A 20,412-nucleotide genomic window follows, 5' to 3' on the forward strand; every position below is an offset into this window, starting at 1 on the left:
GAGAAAGGGAGAGGGATAGAGAGTTAGAAACATCGATGGGAGAGAAACATCGATCAGCTGCCTCCTGCACACCTCCTACTGGGGATGTGCCCGCAACCAAGGTACATGCCCTTTACCAGAATCAAACCTGGGACCCTTCAGTTCGCAAGCCGATGCTCTATCCACTGAGCCAAACCGGTTAGGGCTGTCTTTTTTCTTTTATCCTCACCCTAGGTATGCTTTTATTGATTATTAGAGGCCCGGTGCATGAAATTCGTGCATGGGGGAGGGGGAGTGTCCCTCAGCCCAGCCTGCATGCTCTCCAATCTGGGACCTCTCGAGGGATGTCCGACTGCCCTCTCACAATCCAGGACTGTTGGCTCCCAATTGCTAGCCTGCCTGCCTGCCTGCCTGCCCCTAACCGCTTCTGCCTGCCAGCCTGATCACCCCCTAACCACTCCCCTGCCAGCCCAATTACCCCTAACTGCCCTCCCCTGCTGGCCCAGTGGCCCCTAACTGCCCTCCCCTGCAGGCCTGGTCCCCCCCAACTGTCCTCCCCTGAAGCCCCAGACACCCCTAACTGCCTTCCCCTGCAGGTCTGATCACCCCCAACTACCCTCCTCTACAGGCCTGGTCACCCCTAACTGCCCTCCCCTGCTGGCCTGATCGCCACAACTGCCCTCCCCTGCCAGCCATCTTGTGTCCACATGGGGGCAGCCATCTTGTGTACTGGAGTGGCAGTCAATCTTCATATTACCTCTTTATTAGATAGGATTTTTTAGAGAGTGAGGAAGGGAGATAGAGAAATATCGATATGAGAAACATCGATTGACTGCCTTCTTTATGTGCCAGGGATCAAACCCGCAACCTAGTATATTCTCTGTCTGGGAATCAAATCTACAGCTAATATCATAATGGTAAAATATTTAAAGCTTTCCCAGTAAGAAAAGGTACAATGCTAGGATGATCCTCTCACTACTCCTTTTCAATATCATACTGGAGGTTTTAGCTAAAGCAGTAAGACAAGAAAAGGAAATAAAGAGTATACAGAATGGGAAGAAAGAAGTAAAACTGCCTTTGTTCACAGATGACATGATCATCTGTACAGAAAACCTGAAAGAATGAACCAAAAAACTCCTGGAACTAATATAAGTAATTATAATAAACTTGAAAGATACAAGGTCAATATATAAATACCAATTGCTATATTCCAGTAAAGGGCAAGTAAAATTCAAAATTAAAAACACAACATCATTGCTGAAACCGGTTTGGCTCAGTGGATAGAGAGTCAGCTTGCGGACTGGAAGGTCCCAGGTTCGATTCCGGTCAAGGGTATGTACCTTGGTTGCGGGCACATCCCCGGTAGGGGGTGTGCAGGAGGCAGCTGGTCGATGTTTCTCTCTCATCGATGTTTCTAGCTCTCTATCCCTCTCCCTTCCTCTCTGTAAAAAAATCAATAAAATATTTTAAAAACACACACACACACACACACACACACACACACACACACAAAAAAAAATCAACAACACATAACATCATTTATGTTATCATCCAAAAAATAAAATACTTAGGTATAAATCTCACAAAATATGTACAAAATCTGTTTGGGGAAAATTATAAAGCTCTGATGAATTAAATCAAAGAACTAAAAAGATGGTGAAATTTTCCATATTCATAGATAGGAAGACTCAATATTGTCAAGATGTCAGTTTTTCCTAACTTGATCTATAGATGCGATGCAATGCAATCCAAAACAAAATCCCAGAATGTTATTCTGTGGATGTCGACAAACTGATTCTAAAGTTTATATAGAGGTTAAAGATCTGGAATAGCTAACACAATAATGAATAAGAAAAATGTTTAAGGACTAATGTGACTTCAGACATACCGTAAAGCTATAGTAATACATTAACAGAACAAAATAGAGAACTTAGAAATAGATCAAACTAAATATAGTTCATTGATCTAAATGTGAAAGGCAAAATAGTGGTTTCAGAAAAAATGGGAGAATATCTTCGACTGTAGGGAAAGCAAAAATATCTCAAACAAGACACTGTTAACATCAATTTATTTCATGTCCATAATGTTATTGTCTCCCCCCCAAATTGTTTCAAATCTCTATATTTTTAAAAGATAAAACACAATATTTTATCTTTTAAAATAAGGTTTTCCGTATGCCATAGCCTTTCTCTCCTTTCCTCTTTCAGAAAAAACATTACCTAAAGTTGGTTTTCTTTTTTATTTGTAATCCTCACCCAAGGATACGTTTTCATTGATTTTTAGAGGGAGAGGAAGAGGGAGAAAGAGAAACACCAATCTGTTCCCCCCAGGGTATGCTTCCTGACTGGGGATTGAATCTACAACCTAGTTATGTGTGCTGACTGGCAATCAAACCCACAATCTTTTAGTGTACAGGATGACACTCCAACTAGCTGAGCCACCTGGCCAGGGCAAAGTTTTTTGTTTTTGTTTTTTTAAATGGGAATAATCTAGTTACTCATAAGTAGAACAGATAAAATGATGGTTAATCATTCAATGTAGTAGCTAAAACATACACAAAAAAATCTATATGATCATTACCTAAGGGAATGTTTTTTTAAAAATCCAATAGAAATGTAAACTTGTAAGTAGGTAGTTTTATATTTCTTTTTATTTCCCATAGAAAGGCGTTAAGACACTCAAGTAGAAAAATATAGAGTGCAAATATAGATTTAAAATCATATTTGTCCTGAATTTTCTTAGAGATGTTTACTGAACCCATAAAAAGCAATATCAGAGTAAGCAATTTATATCTAATCTCTCTGCATTTTGCTAATAATAAGAATAGCTATCAGCTGGGATTCAATTCACCATCCTTTGGCATTTCAGCAGTGTTTTTATACTAACTTCTAAATCCTATATAATAAAGTGGTAATATGCAAATTCACCATCACTCCAACACACAAGGTGGCCGCCCCCAGGTGGACACAAGATGGCCTCCACAAGATGGCCGGCAGGGGAGGGCAGTTGGGAGGGACCAGGCCAGCAGGGAGAGCAGTTAGGGGTGACCGGGCCAGCAGAGGAGAGCAGTTGGGGACAACCAGGCCTGCAAGGGAGGGCAGTTGGGGGGAACCCAGGCCTGCAGGAGAGGGCAGTTGTGGGCGACCAGGCCTGCAGGGGAGGGGAGTTGGTGGGGACCAGGCCGGCAGGAGAGGGCAGTTAGGGGCAACTGGGCCGGCAGGGGAGCAGTTAGGCGTCGATCAGGCTGGCAGAGGAGTGGTTAGGGGGTGATCAGGCTGCCAGGCAGAAGTGGTTAGGGGCAATCAGGCAGGCAGGCAGGCAAGCAAGCAATTGGGAGCCAGCAGTCCTGGATTGTGAGAGGGATGTCCGACTACCCGTTTAGGCCCGATCCCCTAAACGGGCAGTCGGACATCCCTCTAGGGGTCCCAGATTGGAGAGGGTGCAGGTTGGGCTGAGGGACATACACAACACACACACACACACACACACACACACACACACACACACACACACACCGTGCACTGGGCCTTTAGTAAAAATATGAAACTTGAAAAGGGTGTTGAGAGTAACTCTTTTTCCCCATTCCTAATGCTTTCTACCATTTGAAAGGAGCTCAATGGGTACCTTATTCCTGACCTTCATCTACCTTAGGGAGATTAGCAAACTAGGTGAGAGAGAAAAATGAATGTTTTGACCTCCCAATTGGTTCAGAACCCAGGAAAGGAACTTCCAACAAAACAGTAGGTTTCTTAAAACATCGTTAAGGAAGGTAAGAAACATAATTTTACCCCTTTAAACAAAATATCAGATCCTCATGAAAACGAGACTTCCAAAAATGGCTGCAAAATTATACAAAATTTAATCCTGTTGTTTATCTATTTTCTGTCATTTAATCTGCACAACAATCCCACCTGCATTTTACAGTAAAGAAACATAGGCTTTGGGATTTTAATTATTTTGGAAAGGCTTATGGTATCTTTACAAAATTCTGAAGACAAACTTCTGTTCCAATCCTGGTTTGAACACTCACTAGCTTACAAGCTACTTTAAAATGTTGAGACTTTCCCCCCCAATATGTAAAAGTAGACAAGTAAGTCTTCATTGCTGGGCTATTATAAAATAGGGTGGTAAATTACATTCAATATTTGCTAAACAGTAAGTACTCAGTATAATGTAGCCATCATCATTATTACTAACTTGCCTAGAATCACAATTATCCTTTTTAAAAATACTTAATAAAATTATATACAGAAAGTATAAAATTGGAAAATATATAGAAAAGTATAAAGAAGAAAATAAGAAGATGACTATAATCTTTAAATCCTGGAATAATCACTGTTAACATAGTGGAATATTTTCTTTCTATATGTATAAAGCTTTCTTTTAAAAAAAGTATTTTTATTGATTTCAGAGAGGCAGGGGAGAGGAAGAGAGGGATAGAAACATCAATGATGAGAGAGAATCATTGATCGGCTACCTCTTGCATGATAGGGGATCAAGCCCCTAACCCAGACATATGCCCCGACTGGGAATTGAACCATTACCTTCTGGTTCACAGGTCGATGTTCAACCACTGAGCCACCATGGCCAGGCTATAAAGCCGTCCTTTAAGTGCAGAACTGGATCATGCTGTATGATAAAGTTGGCATTTTTCTTCTTTTGTACTTAATTTTATCATGAGCATGTTCCCATGTGAATATCCCTCGAATACTATCAAAGTCTGACATACAAATAATAATTTATTCCTTTATTCCTTTATATAAGTTGGTTCTAATTTGTCCACTATTATGGGTAAACATATGTATTTTTCACCTGTGCTTTTTTTACCCACAGGATGTCATAAACCATGTAGTAGGATCTGTTTTCGTGGCAAAGCCCCTATCTATTAATATACATGTGGACATTTACATTCTGGTTTGCATCTGGAAGAAAGATTTCATTTATAATTTATGTATCTTTAGCTACTAATATCAAATCCTAGCATTAAGAACATTCTATTGCCATAGTGACAAACATAATTAAGGTTAAGGGCTTCACCATGTCTATTGTGTGTTTTCCAAACCATAGACCCAGTCAGAAAATGAAAACTCTCCATCAGAAACAAGAACCTAAATCCTATGTATTTGACTTAATGTTCTTAAATTCACTTTATATTCTCTGTATCTTAATGAAGTAATGAGGGACAAAAATATAATAACTGATATCTATAAAAGACAGGAAAGATGGAAATTTGAGCCACCTATGCTTCCCTGCATCCTGAAGAAATGGCAACAGGATGAACATACTAGTAAGTGCTGTTAAGTGACTCTTTTTCAAACTGAAAAGTTAAGAAATAATTCAAAACATGATTCAACAATTCGGCACAATACCTGAAATTAAAAATTCAAAGTGTATGACTTCCACAGCAAGCACATAAAATTAAAGTCTTGCTGGGCCAGGAGAAAAAGAAACATAATAAAGAGAGCAAGTTGCCTTTGTGGGACCTAATTGCTCCAATGAAGGTAGTTATTAAGCACTGGCTACAAAGAAACACTAAAACCTACAAAACTCTCAAAAACCAAAACAAGACCAAGTACTCTCAATCCAGGTTGTTATAAGGAGAAACAGAGATTGGCCTTTGTTGGAGAATATGAAGGAAGCTATGGGATAAAGTTGTAAATCATGATATAGAGTCATCTAAAAGCAAGATGCATACCAATATTACTATGACTGTTAGGAAAACACCACATTCAATGACAAGAATTAATAACTTCATATACTTTACAGAGGATTAAAGGATGTTTAATTATTTCCCAAAATACATGAACTTAGGAACTAGAATTTTTGCCAAGGGAAGTATGCTGCAATAAAAATCAGCCAAACAATAATTTCAAATTAAAAACAGAGGCATACAACACATTGTTTTTAGAAAAGGGGAAGCAGAATAGCAAGACTGGAAGTCAATGACTGGTAGCCTATGCTAAAAGCACATGATTATCAGGTGCGTTTCTCAGAGGAAAGGCATGCTCCTCTAGGCACAGAAAATAATAAATTCATGCAACAAATATTAAGCACCTACCATGTGTCAGGCATTACTCTAGGTGCAAGGGAATACAGCAGAAACAAACTAAAATTGCTGTCCACATGGGATTTACACATTCTATATTCAATAGTGTAAGGTATTATTAAAAAAAAAAAATTAGAGCCAGAAAGGAGATAGAGTTTTGAGATGTCCTATCTTTAAAAGAATGGTTAGAGAAAGTGACATTTGAGTAAGGAGGTAGTGAGCCATGTGATATCTAGACGTAAGAGTATTCCAGGCAGAGGAAACAGCCAGTGAAAAGGGGCATACCCTAGGCCCTGGCCAGGTAGGGCATCGTCCCACTACACCAGTGGTTCTCAACCTTTCTAATGCCGCGACCCTTTAATACAGTTCCTCATGTTGTGGTGACCCCCAACCATAAAATAATTTTCGTTGCTACTTCATAACTGTAATTTTGCTACTATTATGAATCGTAATGTAAATATCTATGTTTTCCGATGGTCTTAGGTGACCCTGCTAGCAGTTCTCAACCTGTGGGTCGCGAGGTTGAGAACCACTGGTGTAGTGGGACGATGCCCTACTGTTATGAATCGTAATGTAAATATCTGTGTTTTCCGATGGTCTTAGGCGACCCTGCTAGTAGTGGTTCCCAACCTGGGCGTCGCAACCCACAGGTTGAGAACCGCTGCTGTGAGCCTAAGACCATCGGAAAACACAGATATTTACATTACGATTCATAACAGTAGCAAAATTACAGTTATGAAGTAGCAACGAAAATTATTTTATGGTTGGGGGTCACCACAACATGAGGAACTGTATTAAAGGGCCGCGGCATTAGGAAGGTTGAGAACCACTGCACTACACCAAGGTTGCAGGTTCGATCCCCAGTCAGGGCACATATAAGAATCAACCAATGAATGAATAAATAAGTGGAACAACAAGTCCCCCCCCCCCCCCCTCTCTCTCTCTCTCTCTCTCAAAAATAAAAATAAAAAAATTTAAAAAGGAGGATACCCTATCTGTTCAAGGAACAGAAAAGAGGCCAGTGTTACATAGTGTAGAGTGAGGAGTAAAGTAGTATTCTCTGAAGTCAAGAGATGTAATGAGGGCAGGTGAACTGTTTAGAGTTTTGAAGGGTCATCATAAATCACTAGGCTTTTATTCTTTGTGAAAAGGGAAGCCACTAGAGGGTTTTTAGCAAAGGAATGAAATGACCTGACTTAATTTAACAGGATCACCCTGGCTGTCTGTCTAAAAGACTAATGAGGGTGGCAGCAAGGCTAGAAACAAGGAGACTATTTAGGAAGCAGCTGCACTAATCCAAGTAAAAGATGATGGCAGCTTGGACCTGGGAGGTTGCAGTGGAGATGGTGAATCCGAGATCAGATTCTGGATGTACCGTGAAGTTAAGGACCAACAGAATTTGCTGACATCTAGGAAGTAGGTATTGAGAGAAAGGGAAAAGATAAGAATGACTCTAAGTTTCTTGGCATGTGCACCTGGAAGGATGGAGTTACCATTACTGAGAGGGCAAGATTGCAGGAGGTGAGGTATGAGAGGGATGGGGGAAATCTGCTTATTTTTTAACACATTACATTTGACAGGCCTACTAGATGCCAGGTAGCCCAAAGGATATACAAATCTGAAGGTAAGGAAAAAAAGGTCTGGGCTGGAGATATAATTTGGAAGTTGGCAATGTATAGATTGTATACATTTTGTATAAACAATTTAATGTTAAGATATAAAGCCACTGATGTTGGCCCTGGCTGGGTGGCTCAGCTCAGTTGGTTAGAGCATTGTCCCAATATGCCAAGGTCGTAGGTTCAATCCCCGGTCAGGGCACATACAAATCAACCAATGAATGCATAAATAAGCAGAATAAATCAATGTTTCTCTCTCTCAATTGCCTTACATATCTAGCATTTAACCTACAAATTGTTTTTGAACAGTTAAAAAATCGTAACTACCCCTCCCTCTGAATTTCCTTCATTCTGTGATACCAAGGTATCAGCCCAACCTTTATCTCTCCTTCCTAGTCCTCCCTATTCTATAGGAAAGATAATGTTCTTCCAATCAGAATATCATATCCTAACTTTTTAAGTAATTCTGTGGATGTCATGTCAAGTCACATTTCAAAGTAAGAAGAACCCTCAGAAGAGTACTTATCCAAATGTATCAACTTATAAAATTAGACACCAAAGGATAAAATTATTATCTCTAGCCATCTTTATTTTGCCTGAGTCAAGCTAATAGTTTAACAGATTAACAAGGGGAAAAGACCATTAACATTAATAAGAATGCTATTCAGTTATCTAGTGACAGGGCATGCTATGCCAGTTTTGTCCTCCACAGTCCCATTAGTTCAATATTAAGTTTCCCAAAAACTAATCTCAAGACTATTTACAACACTACTTAATTCAGATAATGTGGCAATTTTTCTGACCAACATTTATCTTCCTGGTTATACTCTATTCAACAGAGAAACTGCTTGGAGAAAGCCTGGAGCGCCTTTGATACTTTGTGTCCCAAGCTGAAAACCTTTATAATGGTACTCCAATCTTATTTCACAAGGGTTCTAGGTAACTGACAGGCAACATATTGATAATTAAATAAGTGCTGTAGAAGGCAGCACAGTATACATGGAAAGAATATGTGCTGTGGAGCATTGAACATCTTCTAGGTTCAAGTTTTAATTCTTGTCTTTACTTGCTCTCATTTTATAGGATAGAAGCCAAAATATTAGTATACTGCCTCATATTGTTGATATCTAGTCTTTAGTTACTTTAAAATACGAACTCCTTGGGATTAGGAACTATTTTCAATATCTCTGTATCCCTCCCCCCATTATATTCACATAAGTACTGAATAAATACTTAATTACAGATGAGATATTAATATATCAGATAAACGTCCTACATAATAGGTGCCCTTGCTTCCAGATCTCACTCCCAAAAGTATCCACCCTCCCCTCCCCCCATCGCCACCACACAAGTAGCTTAACTTTATCAAGTCCGATCTTGTCCAATTCCATTTTAAAACCTTCCCAAGGCTCCCAGCTCTTAAGGATATAAGGAAAAGTCCCTGCTTAGACCAGAATTTATCTCATCACTGCCTATCTCTGATAACTCCGACCCACCAGTGACCTGGAATGTTCTTACCACCCCCCTACAAACTCCTCAATAGATTAACTCCTCCTAGTCACTTAGCTTAGAAACCATTTTCCTATCCTGATCACGGTTCTCCAACCCTCAACCAACATAGTTAGATGTCCTGCCTCCCCAACTTGAAAATACACTCACTTACCATCAAATACTGTAATGAAATGTTTAATCTGCTTCCCCAATTATCTGGTAAACTTCTTGAGGACAAGAATCACACAATATTCAGTTTTATACTGGCATATAAAAAACACCTTTAATATTATCTATTGAACATAATGATAAAGTCCTATGTTCTCAACAACATTAGTTTTCAATTCGAGAATATAATCATGTTTATTTCCCTGTTTGCTTATAAATAACTTTGGGGGTGGGGGGGGACCATGGCTGCCCAACAGGTTAAAGAAAAAGATTCTCAGGCCTTATTTTGCACACACATTTATTATGATTCAGAAAGCAAAATCAGCATTATTTTTTTTCCAAAAAAAAAAGAAATATATTTTACAAGAACTTTCTCTTATGGTGACCTGCTTTGTCTTGGCCCCATCCCCAGAGCATAAAAAGTTGCTACTCAGCCTGGAATGCCATCTTGGGACCAAGAGGTGACAAATACCATATTTTCCGGCGTATAAGACGACTTTTTAATCCAGGAAAATCTTCTATATGCCCAGTCGTCTCATACGCCGGAAAATAGGGTACCTGCTATGATGACTAAACAGAAAGATATATAAGTCTACATTCCTGATAGCATCATGGAGCCACCATACCGCACTGGACAGCCTACCTCTAATTTCTCATTAAAGAAAATGAACCACCTAATTTGTTAATACCACACGTTAAAAATCATTTCCTAATTGATAGGAAAGATAACACAAAGTTGGAAGAAAAGTTAGGAAAAAGTTAGTAAAACCTAGAATAGTAAAACCTAGAATGTATCAAAGCCATACAAAAAAAGATAGACATTAATGATTATATGAAATACAAAAAAAGTATGGTAAACAATACCATAAACTAAGACAAAAACAAAAGACAGACTAACAACATATTTGCAAACAAAGGTAAAGGATTATATTCATAACATATCAAAGAGAGCCAACAAATTGATAAGGAAAAAAACTCCAATAAAAAAAATGAGTAAAGATATGAATTAGCAATCCAGAGAACTGAAGAACCAAAAGGACCAACAAGTATATTACAAGATGATCAGCTTTACAAGTAGTTAGGAAAATGCAGAATTAATAAGAAACAATTTTATACTCATTTTATTATCACACAAAAGCATCAGCGATAGCATCAGCTTATGGGGGAAAGTTACTCTCAGACATTAATGATAGCAATAATTGTGTCAACATTTCTGGAAAATAATCTGGCATTATTAAAATTAAAATTATATATATTATATACAAGACTAGAAGCCCGGCACAAGAAATTCGTGCACGGGTAGGGTCCCTAGGCCTGTCCCCTTCCCGCCCCCCGCCCCCCGGCCCCTGCCGCTGCTGCCACGGTTGCCCTCTGTGTGTGTGGCAACCAGCGGGGCTATTGGGGCCCCAGCACCACCCGAATCAGCTGCCACCCACCCTCGGTTCCCGGTTCCCCATTGGGCAATCAGAGCCTGCTGAACAGGGGGAAGGACCAAGAAGTTGGCCATTCCCACCCACTTGCTGGCCCTGCCCCTCCCCCACCACTGGTCACCCTCTGTGTGGGGGGCGACTGGCGGGTGATTGGGGCCCTGGTGTACATGCTGCCACCCACCCCCCGGTTCCCCGTTCCCCATCGGGCGATCGGAGCCTGCCAGCCAGGAGGAGAGACCGAGAGGTTGGCCAGCAGGGCCCGGTTGGTTGTTTGGGGCCCGCAGGCTGGGGGCAGCTCCTGCGTTGAGCGTCTGCCCCCTGGTGGTCAGTGCGCGTCATAGCTGACTGGTCATTCTGCCATCTGGTTGATTTGCATATTACGTTTTTTTAATATATATATCACTGCAATCTTGTTCATAATAGAAGACTAGAGACAACCAAATGTCCAAAATGAACACAGATATGCTTTCAGATATCTACTGCTACAGAACAAATGACCCCAAACTTAGTGCCTCAAAACAATATTATTTCTCAACATTCTGTAGGTTGGTTGGGTGGTTTCTTTGTTGCTTTCACCTCTGGTTCCTCTGCAGGTACATTGAGCTAAAGGATCAGCTGAATGAGTCCAAGACAGCTCACTTTCATGTCTGCTGGTTGACACTAACTGTCAACAGAGGCATATTTGGTTCTCTTCCAAAAGACCTCTCATCCTCTTACAGGCTAGACCAACTTCTTTACATGGCAGTTGCAGGAAAGCATTCCTTGAAGGCCTTTTAAGAACCAAGCTCCAGAACTCATATATCATTTCCACCATACTTATTGGTCAAAGCAAATCACAAGGCCAGCCAAGACGCAGGTGATGGAGAAACAGATTCCACCTCTAGCTAGGATAAGCAGCAAAATCACATTGCAAAGGGGACTGCATACCAGGATGGGAGGAATTTAAGGTCATTACTCAACCTACTACAGGTCAGGAGGGGTTTGTGTGTGTGTATGTATGTGTCTGTGTCTGTTGGGATGTATACACACATATGTGCACGCACACAAAATGGGCACATGAAATACAATATACTAGTAGTTGTTAAAAAAACAAGATATAGAACATTTACTATAGTGTGCTATCATTTGTATGTGGGGAAGTTATGTATATATTTCATCACATATATGCATGTTTGTAAAACCTTGGTAATATAATTAAAAATTAACTAATGAAATACTGAGCCATGCAAAATAGTCAGCATGCTGTCTGAAGATGCAGGGCACTGAGGGCAAGTTAGGAAGGCCTGCAGAGGTCTGAGCCAACTGGCCCACAGCCAAGAATAATAGGGTGCTAAGTGGGGATAGGGAGTTGCAAGGAGTTGTGGACCCACAAAGAGGCATAGCCAGCAAACCCAGCAGTCAATGATACAGGGCAGTAGAGGGAGATACAGGGTGGTCTACATGGCAGGGAGAATGATAACACAATGAGCAAGTAAGTAAAACCATATTGAGCTTAATGTGAAGCCAAGTTTCTTACTGCCAGAGAAGGCCTTTATAAACATGGAAAGGAGGTTGACTAGAAAGAAGCCTGGGGAATTGGACTGGAATTGAAAATATAGAAACATAACTTACGGTTCTATAATATGTACAGGCATAGAAATAATTATGAATGTATGTGAGAGTGTGCATATATATATATAGATACCATATTCACATACTCATACATTTCCTACTTTCTATAGGCTAGGGTGGGGAATGTCCGGCCCATGAAATCATTTGGTCTGGCCCTGCCCAGGCACTGAGGTTGAGTTATTTAAATGTTTGACCAAACATAGCAGGCTCATTTTTAAGTTGATAATTTTCTATGGCCCAAGAATGATGTTATAAATATCCAAATGGCCCTTGGCAGAAAAAAGGTTCCCCACCCCTGCATAAGGAACGACACCCCAGTAGCAATGAACACACTAAGCCCCTAAAGCTTTGTTTTTAAACACCATCTTTTACAAAAATAAACAATAATCAAACAGGGCTCCTTGGAGAAATGGCTGATTCCAGGACTAGACCAGGCAAAGTACAAGATGAACCAGGAACAGCATGTTCTGCCAGAAATGCACAATGAATGAGATGGGCACATGATAAACAGGCATAGGTGCCAGCTTGCAGAGGTTTCCAGTGACTAAATCCGGGATAATGTAAACAGCAAAATAAATAATAACAGTAATAAATCACAACACACTAAGTAAAATTGAAAAACATGAGTCCTTGCTGATTTAATAAACAAATAAATGGGAGAAAGAAAAGTTCCACCTTACCAAAAAAATACCAACACATGTAAAAGGAATAATACAAATAGAGAATTATCATTTGGCAATTATCATAAAAGTGGTGAATTAGGGGAGGAGTCTTCACTGACACCCCCACTAAGGCTAGTAAGCAGAGTTTGATAAGAAACAGGATGATAGTATAATTTTGGACTACCTCTCCACAAATACTGATCAAATATGAAAGTACACCACATGACGAAGGTATTAATTACCAGTAGTGGTATGGTTTGACACTGTATGCCTCTGCATTAGATGCACTGAAAAGGGCACAACCCCATTTCTGTGGTATTCGTATTAGGAATGCAGGACCTGATTGAAGTCATGAGGAAATATCACATAGACCTAGGTTGATGGTTATCCTACAAAATTTAGGGCCTGTACTTTCTAAAACTGTCAAGGAAAAAAGCAACTGAAGAAGTCTGAAGAGATATAACTAAATAGAACATGTATTCCTGAATAGGATCCTGGACCAGAAAAGAAAAGAGATATTGTTGGGATAGTCATGAAATATGAATAGGTTCTTTGGACTAGATGGTAATGTTGGACCAATGCTCATTTTCTGATTTGGAGGGTTAAATGCTGGTTATATAAGATTACCTTGTTTCTGAGATACAGGCACTGTAGAGATTATGGGTGATGGAATGAACATGTTTGCAGCTTCCTCTAAAAGGTCCAGAAAAAAATATGATAATGGGTATGTATTTACACATGTATGTAATATATGTATGTATGTGGAGAGAGAGGGGGGGAGGGGGGAGAGAGAGCGCGCGCGCACAGGTGATGGAACAAATGCAGTAAAAAATTAACAATGATAGAATTTGAGTGAAGGAGTACTTTGGTACTGTTCTGGAATCTTTTCTGAAAGTTTGAAATTATTTCAAAATAACAAAATGTGAAATAAAGATGTAATATAGAACATTTAGTGCTAGAGCAAATGATAATCATTATTGTCTGAGGCCATGACAGAGTGAAAGCCCTGCTTAATATGTTTATTTACTTGCCTTCCTTTACAATGTTCAGAGGCAATACATTAATAAGGAGGGCAATGTTTTTATGCCTATTTATAGAAGAGCATCTCAATGTTTTCTCTTCATGAACTTTAAACAGGCATTTTACAGTTCAAAGAGGAAGGGAATCTTGACTTATTCATCTTTGTGGTCTCAGCACCTAACACATTATAATTCAATCATTGTTCTGTCTTTGAACAGTAATTCTACACACAATATTGTTCCAATCAAAAAATACAGTGACCTGATTATCAAGGACTCTGCTACAATGGGAGAAACTGCCCATGTCAAATTAAAATATGTATATCAGAATGAGCATAGAAAAATATCAAGGACTAGAGGTCCGGTGCATGAAAATTCATGCACTGGAGGGGGGGGTCCCTCAGCCCGGCCTGCCACCTCTCACAGTCCGAGAGCCCTAGGGGCAGGAGGCAACCCGGCGATCAGGGGAAGGTGACACCCCATGACACCTCTGCTGCTGCCACTGCCGGAAGTTCAAGCCTCGGCCAGCCCTGGTTACCTGAGCCTCGGGCAGCTGCCATCTGAGGCTTGCCTGCACCTCGGGCTGGCCCTGGGCAGCTGGGGGGCTGAGGAGACTGGGGGACTCCGGAGACAGACACACTCCCAGCCTTGCTGCACGCCTGCCACCCCGGCGGGGCTGAGGGGACTGAGCGCCACCATCTTGTGGCTGTGGGCGCCGCCATCCTTGAGGCAGTCAATTTACATATTCCCTTCTTATTGGCTGTGGGCACCACCTTTGAGGGTAGGGGAAGTCAATTAGCATATTCCCTCCTTATTGGCTGTGGGTGCCACCATCTTTGAGGGTGGGGCAGTCAATTAGCATATTCCCTCTTTATTAGATAGGATTATTAGATAGGATTACCTTTCTTAAAAACTTAGAGGAGGAATAATTATTTGTCCTACAGTCCTAAAAACAGAAGAGTGTGTAACCAGTAACAAAAGGTCTTAGCCTAAAGAATGGCAAACTGTTGAGTTTTTGGTAAAACAAACAAACAAACAAAATAAAAATTTTAGAATACAAATGGGGCTTTTGGTGAAAAGAGTTAACAGTGGAAGACCAACCTTAAAAAATGTGAGAGGGTCTGAAAAATTATTAAAATGAAACATATGAAATTGCTAATAAAGCATACATCTTATTAATAGATGAGTATAATCATTTATAAATGTGAAGGAATATATTTTCATTACAGAAACAGAAACTCTCCAAGACATTTAAATAGATGTCATATACCTCAATACTCTGTCCTTCCTGGAGAATACACACATTTTTTTTAATATGTGTTATAGGCCCTTGCTGAATTAGTAAAAAAGGAGTTATGAATGCCTGAAGACTGGTTATGATTAACCATAACAAACTTCATAAGTGTCTTTTCAAAGGTTTAAGCAACTGGAAATTACATTTTGATAACAATTCATCTGCTCTAGAAAACAAAAGGTACCAATAAAAGTACAATCATTCAATTTAAAGCATTATTAGGGAACTTAAAAATTGTTATAACTATATTACAACTTCTTCCCCATAAGGAGAAATTGTAAGGTCAAATCTTTTCTAGCATATTATAAATAAAACAAAATTTAGCATTACTATAAACCAGAATCTGTATGGTTTGGGGTTTTTTGGAGATAAATACTTCTTAGAACTGTTCTAAGAATGAAATGAGATAATGTATATAAAGGACTTAGCATGGTGGCTAGCAAGAATTAAGCACTTAACAGTATTTATTGTGTTTCTTCTTTTTAAAAAAATATACTTTTACTGATGTCAGAGAGGGAGAGGAAGAGAGATAAAAACATCAATGATGAGAGAGGATCATCCATCAGCTGCCTCGTGCATGCTCCCTACTGGGCATGGAGCTCACAACCTGTGCCCTCACTGGGAATCTAACAGTGACCACCTGGTTCATTGATTGATGCTCAACCATCAAGGCACACTCGCCGGGCAATTGTGTTTATTATTATAGCAAGGATGTGAAACAACCCTGAAATACAGTCAAGTGACTTAAAAACCTATAAGAGAAATCTGTAAAGGTGGTGGATAGACTCATAGTTAACACCTAAATTTGGCAAATTCAGTGAGGAAAGCAATGTTAACTTATTTATCCTTGTAGTCCCAGAATCTAACACAGTGCATGGCACACACAGTAGGTATTCAATAAAGGTTTACTGAAATGAAGTGAGTATGAAGTAAGTTATCTGGAAAGGGAAAAAAAAGAGGTAGTCTGAAAAATAAACAATCCAAAAATTACTATGCGCCCTAAGCAAGTCACTTTGAGAAAGAAAATACCTAAGCATTTTCAGAACCATGCATAAAAACTCACCTCAGACTAGTCTTTTTAATAATGACTAAGCCACTCTCAAATCTGTCTTGGCAAATGTGTCACATAAAAATTCTAATATTAGAGAGTATTTTAAAATTTCATCTAAATAAAATGTTGTGTGCATCCTCAAAGATGGAAAAAGTACCCAAAGCACTGAGGAATCTTTTCTAACTTCCAGTCAAGGAGAATCAGGTAAGTTTAATTCATAGCTCTTCCATCTATATATACATAAAAATTAGCTTAAACTTTTAACTACAAGTAAGTTGTAAACACACGTATTTCACTTTCACAAGTTCAAGTGCAAACCCCAGAAAAGAAAGAAAATCAATTATTCCAAAAGTGGGCAGCACTAAAGAAGTATAAAAGAGTATCTAACAAAACGCTCCCATGTCTCAGCAGTCAGTCACCTGTTAGAGGGCACACTTAGGCACAGTCTACTGGGTTTTGGAAACCCTTGGCAATGACGACTCAAAATTCTCAGTGCAGTGGGCAAGGAAAAAAGTGTAATATGGAAATATAGTCCTATCTTGCGTACCTTTCGTCCAAGAATAATAGGGCTCAGTAGACTTTTTTTTTTTTTTAAATATATTTTTATTGATTTTTTACAGAGAGGAAGAGAGAGGGATAGAGAGTTAGAAACATCGATGAGAGAGAAACATCGATCAGCTGCCTCCTGCACACCCCCCATTGGGGATGTGCCCGCAACCAAGGTACATGCCCTTGACCGGAATCGAACCCGGGACCCTTGAGTCCTCAGGCCGACGCTCTATCCACTGAGCCAAACCGGTTTTGGCGAGTAGACTTTTTTTAAAAAGACCTTTCAAGTTATTGTCTACCACCTCACTACAGCACCACGCTTTTTTTTTAACCTGGGTATGCGCCCTGACCTGATGCCTGCGACCCTTCGGTGCACTGGACAACACTTCAACCAACGGAGCCACACGGACCAGGGCAGCAGCACCACACTCTCATTTGGAAACTGATCAATTTTATGAACGGCACACTTAATAATACACTCAACTTTATACGGTGCTTGGTTTCTGAACCTGGGGAGGATGGGACGCGCCGCGGAGACTCGGAGACTCTGGTCAGTAAAGTACATTTCCAGACAGACAGCTGGAGCTACATCTCCTGAGCCTACTTCAAACTAAAATCTGTGAACAGTCTGAAGTTACAAATCAAATAACAGTCCCAAGTCCACTGCCTGAAGGAGGTTTTGCAAAGAAACAAAAAAATCATCACTAAACACATCTACCTTTAACAAAATGACAATGTTTTCAGAAACAAACAAAAACCAATGCTAACAGGCAATGTTACAGAAGTTTACAGAACAATAAAAAATCTGCAATACAGAGTAAAGTTATTCTTAAATGATCATTTGCTTCCTAAGGTGCCTTGAAAAGTATCAAATGCATGAAGGCATGTAAGAGCTATTGTCCAGTCACTGACAGCTTTCAAATTACTTTTAAATCTAATTTCTGCAGTGGCAATTTTAAAAGCCAATCCAATTTTAATGAGAAAAAATGCCTATTCCAAAATCTGGAAATACAGTTAATTTTTTTTTGTAACTAGGAAACAGGAAGGTCATAGCACCAAGGTGTGTAACATCTGTAGGTGGTTGATCCAAATGAGTAAAAATTTTTAAAAAGACCTCTCTGGAATTAAAGATTTAAAATAATATCTTATCAAATATATTCTGATACAATCTTTAAAAATCACTTTAGTGGGATTTTTTTGTTCACCACGAACGAAACAAAACCTTCCAAAAATTTTCACATCATATACACACTTTGTAAATTAAGAACTAAATTCCAAAACACATTGGAAACATCAGACTTTCGTTTTCACATTCACTTATCAGATTGACTCTTAAAGCCCTGATGGAATGGGCCTTTATTTCAATACAAGGTTGTTCAATATTCCATTCCGTGTGCATCGAGCTCGTGAGACTTAATTCTCAAAACCTCCTTAGGAGATGCTTAATTACAACTCTAGTTCCAATTTCCTGAGACTCAAAACAGCAACGTAGAGAAAACAGCTTACAGGAAGGGAGAGGAATGAAGGTCCAGGACAGAGGCCCATTCTTTTGTTTTGGTGGCAAAAAAGCTCCAAAAATAAAAGCCACACGAGCCATCGGCCCCTATCCCCGCCCATCACAGCCCCGCGGAGCCCTTCCATCCACCCGCTCAGGACTCGAGCCCTCGAGATCCCCAAGCTGTCCCCATCTCCAAGGATGGGCGGGGGAGGCTGTGAAGACGGGGGCACAGAAAAGGGGGTGGGGGGGACACAGATCCTTTGAGGACAGTGACAAGGAGAGGCATCCAGAACGGGTAGGATGGGACGCGCCGCGGAGCCTCGGAGGCTGGCAAATTCTCTGGGAGAAGGGCCCCGGGGGGCAGACAGGGACGGCGACAGACGGGCCGTCCTCCACGAGAGCGAGGAGGCGCGCTCGCGGGGAGCCGGGGAGGGCGTGAACTAGGCGGCGCGGAACCAGGAGCCCGAAACGGGCTGAGTTAGCCCCCAACAGACCCGTGCCGCGACGCGGAGACTTACGGTTATTTCCCAGGCTGGGGGTGAGGGTCGGGAGGACCCCGCAGCTCCGCCACCGCCGCGGCCGCCCCAGCCTCTCCGGCGGAGTCCGTGACCTCAGTTACCCTCCCCGCCCCACCCACCCGGACGGGCGCCCCCTTCCTCGCCCGCCCGGGTGCGCCCGCCGGGCGGAGGCTTGCCGGGGCCGAGGGTGCGCGCTGGAGACCCGCGGGAACGCTGCGTGAGCCGGACGCGTCCGCGGAGAGGCTCCGTCAGCAGGCGCCCCCCATCCCTCGCCGGCCGCCGCGCCGCCTTTCTCGCGGGAGGGGAAGAGGGGGCGGTGGCTCTCGCCTCCGCCTCGCGGTCAAGTCCGGCTCATGCTCCAGCCCGGCGCGCGCGCGCGCACAGCCCCGGGCCTCCTCCCGTACCCGCCCCTCGCTCAGCTGCTGGCGCACCCACCGCCGACGCCCGAGCCTCCCGCCACCAGCCCCACGCAGCCCGCAGGCAGCCCCCGCGTGAAGCAGCAGGTAACGGCCGCAGCTCGGTTGCCGACCCGGAAGCTCTTCCGCCGCCACCGCGAGGCTGTCACGGGTGTGAACCCGGAAGCGGTTCCCTCGCCCCGGTAGCAGCGGGATGGAAAGCTAAGGCCTTGTGAATATCTGGAAACCCCTAGTTCGGGAGAGGGTGAGGGGTTTATGGTGTTGAAGTGCGAAGAGAGGGAAGGACAATAAGGAGCCCGTGGGCTAGAGGTTCTCCAAGTCCCAGACCTCCGAGCTCTTAGAGGCGTGGGAGATAGGGAGCGCGGCCGGACACATCCGGCGACTTCGGGGGGCGACCGAGGGTTTTCCTGTCACAGGAAGTTGGGCCCCGGCCGCTAGGAAAGGGAAGGGAAGGAGGGATGAGACCGCGGGGACGGCCCCCCGCCCCCAGGTGACTGTCCCACCCAGGGAAGCGAATGTAGCGGCCCGGGAGGTGCTCGGCCGCCCGCACGGGTGAGACGTGGAGCGGCAAGATCCAGACTCCAGCGAGAAAACAGAGGTTGGGAGGCTGCACTATCTCCACATCTGGTTTCTCCAGGCAAGGAATTCATTTCTCCCAAGTCGCCAGAGCCACTGCTTGGGTGGCAGCTCTTGGAGCAAAGAGGCTTGCACAGCCTTCCCGGTGATGTGGTAACGTCCCACCCAGGCAGAGTATCGCTTGTTGTCCTTTCTGGGAATCCTGTTCACCGCACGCCATTCCCGCTCGGCTCTCCTCGCTACACCTCTCCGTCTTTTAAAAAGAGGCTTTTGGCTTTCTTTGTTCGCTTTTTCTCCACGTTGCTTTTAGCTTCTCCAGCAGGCTGATCTAGCCGGCCCAGCTCTCTCTCACTTCCATTCTCATCTCACTCTTGGAGAATTTATGCGTCTTCACAGTTTCTCCTTTCATCTAGTCTTTCCACGGTTTTGCTGTCCTCATCTTATTTGGAGGAATGTTTTCATGGCAATATAAAACAACTCATTCCATG

General features: G+C 42.0%; 2 protein-coding genes across 5 annotated transcripts in view; one reads left to right on the forward strand and one right to left on the reverse strand.

Annotated features, from left to right (window-relative positions):
- ANKIB1 (ankyrin repeat and IBR domain containing 1) overlaps positions 1 to 19,315 on the reverse strand; it is a 117,119-nt gene extending 97,804 nt beyond the window's left edge. For all 4 annotated transcript variants that reach the window (XR_008558159.1, XM_028157248.2, XM_028157242.2 and 1 more), the window contains exon 1: positions 18,933 to 19,315. The gene's annotated coding sequence lies outside the window, so the exon portion shown is untranslated. The remainder of the gene's footprint in view (positions 1 to 18,932) is intronic.
- A 47-nt stretch (positions 19,316 to 19,362) lies between these two features.
- The window catches only part of KRIT1 (KRIT1 ankyrin repeat containing), a 32,354-nt gene continuing 31,304 nt past the window's right edge, over positions 19,363 to 20,412 (forward strand). The window contains exon 1 of the mRNA XM_028157303.2: positions 19,363 to 19,435. The gene's annotated coding sequence lies outside the window, so the exon portion shown is untranslated. The remainder of the gene's footprint in view (positions 19,436 to 20,412) is intronic.

Source organism: Eptesicus fuscus, chromosome 14, assembly GCF_027574615.1.
Source record: "Eptesicus fuscus isolate TK198812 chromosome 14, DD_ASM_mEF_20220401, whole genome shotgun sequence".
In the NCBI taxonomy this organism is placed as follows: domain Eukaryota; kingdom Metazoa; phylum Chordata; class Mammalia; order Chiroptera; family Vespertilionidae; genus Eptesicus; species Eptesicus fuscus.